Below are 6,461 nucleotides of genomic sequence, written 5' to 3'. Positions count from 1 at the left end.
GAATTTTTTTCTTATTATTGAAAATTTCATTGTTTTTTAGGTTATGTTACGTATCCAACGACACGATATCAATATCATCGAATAATTTAATTTGAATTAATTAATAATTAATATATGATTACTTGATTTCATCCATTCCTGTTAAATTAGTGAATTAGGATAGAATTCGAGATACGAAGCAATCACGAAGAGCGTGAATTGTTCGAAGAATTGTCGAAAGGGAGGATTATCTGCTGGAAATTTCATTAGAAGGTAAACATTGCGTGGGCGGGGAATCCCAACTGTAAATTTGCACGGTTACCTCTTACAGGATGACTTCTCATTAATCTTGCACAGAGTGTTAACAACCACTCTGATCATGTGGGGATGATATCCCTTTTAAAATTGTACGAATTTTGTCTCGCATCAACATAAGAACGTATATTATCATCGTGGAAAATTTATCGATGATTTGGACAATTAATAATAATGATAAAAAGTTTAAATAAAAGTTTAATCCAAAATGAATTTAATCCAACTGGATTTGGATATTATAAAATCCAAGGAGGGGGAATAACGAGGTTCTCGATCGATTAACCAAATAAAATCTGAAAATATGGGATAAATGTTTTAGAAGATGGTAGAAGAGATCAAAATCATAAATTTCAACGAATAAACTTACGTTGTTATCGGTATGAGTGGAATGTTATTACCTTTTACTTTCACCTGTGGCTGCTCATAAATGTCTCGAGGCACAAAACGTAGCGAAAAAAAAATAACGACATAGCACCTATAAAACTTTTATTATTAAAAAAAACTGCCACATTCGAAGTTTTTATCCGCGAACTTTGAAGTAGTCCCCCGTTGACTTTAACACGTTTCTCTTTTCTTTCTTTCTTTCTTTCTTTTCGTGTTTTAAAGTTGCTTTTTCTTTTTTTTTTTTACAATTTTTCCATCCTTTTTCGTTATTGCAAATTTACAAACTTGAAATTAAACGGACACTTTTAAATCGAATTTTAATACGACTTGTCGAAAGTCGAGAAATTTTATTATTTATATTTTTCACGTGGTTTCCTTCCCGACAGATTTTGAAAAATAATTCGCTCTTCTTTCTCAACCACATTCCCAATCTCCTCTTTTCGTTTTTTTTTTACGCGAGATTGAAGAAAATGTTCGAGATAAACTTTTTTCCCCCGCGAGCCTCGAATAGAAATGGCGGGATCTTCGAATAATATTTATTAACATCACAAGGATGAATGAAAACGTAAGAGCATATTGCAACTAAATTTATCTTATTTTGCAAGTAAGATTTTTAAAATTTTTTAGCCTCGATAATACAGCGAACCAATTCTTCAAATAAGACAATAATATATTTCGAATAAATTCAAACAAACTTGGTAGATAAAACAGAGAGCGACTTCCTTCCGCCACGTCATTTCCTCCCTTCAAAAATGAAACTCCGTACTCGAGTTCAAACTCAACTTGTACTAGAGAATGCTCGTGAATTTTCATGAAATTCACGCAAACTTTTCTAATCTAAAGATAAAGAAGTTAAAGAAAGAGACAGCCCTCCCTCCTCGCATCGAGTGGTCATCGCTCGATCGATAATACCAATAATACATTTTCTCTCGCGACGAAAAATTTTCGCGTGTTCTCCCGCGATAAAACAACGTCAGAGGGTGTTATATCGATTATCGTTCGAGTACCACCATCGTTTTGATCCTTGCAGATCCCTCCCACCCTCCCTCCCCACCCATTATCGTCCAATTATCGGAGGAATTCGGAGAGGAATCGAGAGGCTTTCCCATTGGCGCTTCGCCCGACCCTCCAATCCGTGAAGTTAATTGGATTTTCATTTCTTCAAACGTATCTTCATTTCGCCGAGCGTGTGTGCAACGCGACGCGGTCGCCCGATACATTACTCGGTTCAAAAGGGATGGAAAAGGGAACAATCCTATATCAATTCACCGCGACCTTCGATTTCTATTCCATCCTTCTTTCCTATCTCGGCGACCAACCTCGACGAAAATTTCGAGCGGTCGGATGCACGGGAAAGGCGTTAGGAGGAAAAAAGGAAAAGGAGAAGAAAGAGGAGGAGGAATGGAAGATTTTCGGGGATTCGAGGGGAATAAAAAAAAATTCGTGGAGGAATGATAAAATTCTTCTTGGAAGAATTCGTTTGTTCTTGTAAATTGCGACCCGATCCATGGATGGGACGGAAATCCGTTTTCTCCTTTCTTTGTGAGGCAGGGAAATAAAGGAATTTCAAGCGTTTCGAGGTAAAAAAAAAAAAAAAAAAAAAAAGAGTGGCGAGGCTTAGCGAGCCTTCGAGCGAGGGAGGGACAGAAGCAGAAAGAGAGGGCGAGAGAGAGCGAGAGCGTGAGAGAGGGAGGGTGAGAGTGAGAAGGGGGACCTGAGAACTCGTCGTAAAGCGAGAAATAGATTTTAACGATAAAATTTGATTATCCGTGTACGGAGCGAGAAAAAAAAAAAAAAATTGGCGACTCTTAGCGAGCCTGCGAACGAGCGAGTGACAGAAGAAGAAAGCGCGAGAGAGCGAGAGAGAGAGAGAGAGAGAGAGAGAGAGAGAGAGGTTTGACACGCTCCCACCTAGAAAATGACGGTTATAATTTGAAAGCGTCATCTGAGAAATCGTTGGAAAGCGAGAACAAGATTTTAACGATAAAATTTGATTATCCGTGTACGGAGAGAGAAAAAAAAAAAAACTGATGCGATTCCCAGGAAACGAGAGAAATTTGATCGGTGGTCGGATAGAAATAAGGAAGATGTTGGCGAAGAATAGAACGAGCTCCGACAAGCTGGTCGGAATGGCATGCTAATGGAAATCGATTTGTAAAAACCAGCCTTCATGGTGAATCCATTTACGTTAAAGGATCTTCCGAAAAGACGATTCTTATTGGCTCTCTATTCGTGAACCATCTTCGAAACATTGGGTTGCAAAAAAAGTGAAGAAAAATTTGCGAAAGTTGGACGAAACAATGAAACGTAGAAGAGAAAAGGATAAATTTCAAATTATTAATATTATTTCTGTCGGATTTATATATCATTGCACTATGAATTCCCTTTCGAAAAGTTTCTCTTAGGGGAAGAGACTTGGTGTATGAGCAAGAAGATGCTTCGTGTAGGTTCGCTGTAACGTGGTTTCAAAGAACTACTTACCGAATTTCGATACCTTGAACACTGGGGGAGGCAAAGTTTACAAACTTCTCTTCCGGTGTATAATTAAATAGCGCTTAGAGCTCCAGTTTACGAGGCCATGTTGGCGACAGTTTATATATATAAAGGGTTGTGAACAACCACCACACACACAAGCTTTTTCGACGCAACAAGATTTACATATTGTCCACTTCGTGCCAGAGATGCAAATTGTTCGAAGAGAAGAAATATGATAAACGTCGTTTTTTTTTTTTTTTCATTCAAAACTTTAGATCAGATAATAGGATCGAATAATTTATGATGGAAATTTGAATGGAAATTTTGTTCATCTTGTTGTTCTATTGATTTTTGTATAGATATTTGCAACATTTGTAATTAATCGTGGATACAATTTTTCGTAATATCCCGCGAAGAAATGATATTTATCCCTTTGGAATGGAAATGAAATTTAAAGATTAGAAGGTAAGGCGGTGGTGGAGAGACAGAACCATAATGAAAGTCAGGAAAGTTCAAACATCGAGGCGACAGATGGCTCTTATAATATACTCAGGTACACGGGATTCACATTAAGAATTCACATAAGAATTTTTACTTTTCACGAATGCTAATTCTTTAACTTTTTCCATTTTCCATCTGTTCACATCCATCATTGTTACATATAATAATTTTAATCGAAGTTGTTAAAGTCATGTATTGATTCGCAACTTTTTTTTTTTACTTGAAAAGTTAATTAGAAAAATGTCAAAATCAAAGTCAAGATTCCTTATAGAATATATTTAATTGATATTTAATAATTTATTATATTTATTTATCAAATAATTTATTTAATAAATTTAATTGCCAAGAATGATCTAGAAACTGATAAAAGATAATTTTTACCAAATCAAAAAAAAAAAAAAAATTGTAAAGAACACTTTCATTTTAGAGTCAAAAATTTACGTAATACAGAGTTGTTCGTGATTAATGTTCCAAGAGCTGTCTGTAAAACGAGATTCTCAATTTTTGTTAAATCATAGTGCGCAGCTATTGTTGGAGAAAGATCGTTCCTGTAAATCTGTACCATAACGAGGCCAAGCTATGATTAATGAACCACAGAAATTTCTAACCTTCTCATTTTCTTGGCTCCACCCTCGCATCAACATTTGATCCAACGTAAATTTTCATTTTATACGCTGCGTTACGTGCTATTATCTCTTTCTGTCGAATTTTTCGTCGAAGGTAAGAGGATTAAAAAGATTTCTAAACGACGAGCATTACGCTTATCTTCTTGTAGTTCATTTAAACTCATATTCTTTTATAGCATTAGTTTTAGTGTAGAGTAGTAATTCCTAGAAAAAAAAGTGGATGAATCAAAGTGATGCAAAATTCGCACCATTTTAGGTAAAAAATTTTGTGAAAAATTACAAAAGAGTATTAGATTAGGAAGAACATTTTTACATATGGTTAATTTAAATCAATTGAAAGATAAGGGTATCGTCTTTGAACGATATTTTCAAGCTTAAAAGCTTTTTAATTATTATTTTGTGAATTATTTAATGATCAAAACTTTGATTACTATTATTTCCAATAAATAAAAATTCTTATATTAAGAATTTATTCATTCTATCTGCAATGATATGAAAAATAAAATTTAATAGATATAGAACAAGTAAGAACAATGTAGTAATATAAAAAGAATTATCCAGATAACAATTTAATTAATAATTCAAAAAAGAAAGAAAAGAAAATAAAGAAATATAAGGAAAGAGAGGTCGTCGTTTAATTTTTAATAATCAGTTTTTAAATGCTTGATTGCCCCAGAGAGTACCTTTATTATTTTTTAAAAAACAATCAACAGTGGAAAAATTCGATGTCCCGTGAAAATTTTCTCGCCAATTGTCTTTAAAAATAATTTAAGGGCTATTGATTCCCATTGGTGGTCACGAGCGGGTAAAAAGTTTTTTCACGGAACCACAGTCGTGCTTCAAACTTGGTAAACTGGGAAAAAAGTCAAGGGTAGTTCGAAAACAATTCGGTTCCTCAAACAAAACTGAAAAAGAATTCGATTTTTATTCACGAATTCGGAATTCTTCGTTTCAAATCTTTGGTATTTATCGGCAAATCTGTTACATACTTTTATTTATTTACATATTAATATTTTTTACCTTTTTTTTATCTTTTTCTTAAAAATTATTTTTTTTTTTGATAATTCAAGTTCATCGATGAAAGAAAGAGAATTACAAGTACATCGAATTGATTTAACCTTTGAACTTTTCCATATTCATTTAACGAGAGACTCGTTCAAGTACATTTTACTATTACCGATTCATAAACTTCATTTCTATTTTTCATCTGGTCTATTGGATACATCAGGGTTCCCTTCGAGGAATGGAATAGAAACAGTTGTCATTTATTCGAAGTTTTCTCTTTCTTGTAAAACGGTGTAATTTATTTTTCGATATAAATCCACTTTGAAACGTCAATAAGCATCTTACTCGTTACTTTCAATTCTTTTCGTTCTCGAACGAACGTCTTGCTAGAACAGTTATTGATGCCTCATTATTTTCAACATCCCTTGTCGATTTCCTATTCCTTTATTCTTTGCGGATTATTTACAAAAAAAAGCCTGGTTATATGTTAACCATAATGAAAACGACGATAAAATTCGTTTGATGACGATGATTTTATCATTTTCACTAATTTACAATTTAATCCACATCTTTAATAATCTCTCTATTATTAAGTATATATATATAGTGAGAACAACTTGATTTGAATAATAATATAATGTAATTTTAGATTTATAAAGATTTTTAAGCTTAAAATTAAAAATAATATCGAATTCGAATTTTTTTTACGAAAGAATTTATTAAGATTAAATTAATAAAGTTATTTTATAGCTATAAAAGATAGCTATAATTTTTGCAAATGATACATCATGATAAGCACTACTGAACAAGTTTCAAGCTTCACTTTAGAAATAATTTTTTTCAATGCAACGATCAAAGTAAATAGAAATATTCATAATTCTTCCCACTAAATACTTCTAAAGCAGAATTAAGAGGATCTTGAGGAAAAGTGTGCCACTTATCTTTCATGCTTTTAAAGCTTATAATTTTAAAGCTCTTTTATTCCTGGTGAATTACAAGAAACTGTAGAGGGATAAGATTAAAAAAAAGAAAAACTGATATATGTACCTGGTAAATTTAACGAGAAATAGATGAAAGATACGTAGGAGACACATAAAATATTTTAATAATGTTTAATTCGGTTTTTATCATTTTCAATTTGATTTCACTAGAACAGTTTGCCAAAAAAACACACGA

General features: G+C 33.0%; 1 protein-coding gene across 3 annotated transcripts in view; it reads right to left on the bottom strand.

The window, feature by feature from the left end:
* LOC102675919 overlaps window positions 1-6,461 on the bottom strand; it is a 41,916-nt gene that overhangs the window by 12,770 nt on the left and 22,685 nt on the right. The window contains exon 1 of one of the 3 annotated variants that reach the window (XM_006620546.2): window positions 4,263-4,491. The exons of the other annotated variants lie outside the window; for them this stretch is intronic. The gene's annotated coding sequence lies outside the window, so the exon portion shown is untranslated. Of the gene's footprint in view, window positions 1-4,262; window positions 4,492-6,461 lie in introns of those variants that run through there. 3 annotated transcript variants of the gene reach the window in all.

This window comes from Apis dorsata, unplaced genomic scaffold, assembly GCF_000469605.1.
Source record: "Apis dorsata unplaced genomic scaffold, Apis dorsata 1.3 scaffold_517, whole genome shotgun sequence".
Lineage (NCBI taxonomy): Eukaryota > Metazoa > Arthropoda > Insecta > Hymenoptera > Apidae > Apis > Apis dorsata.
This window is presented reverse-complemented; position numbering and strand designations above follow the sequence as displayed.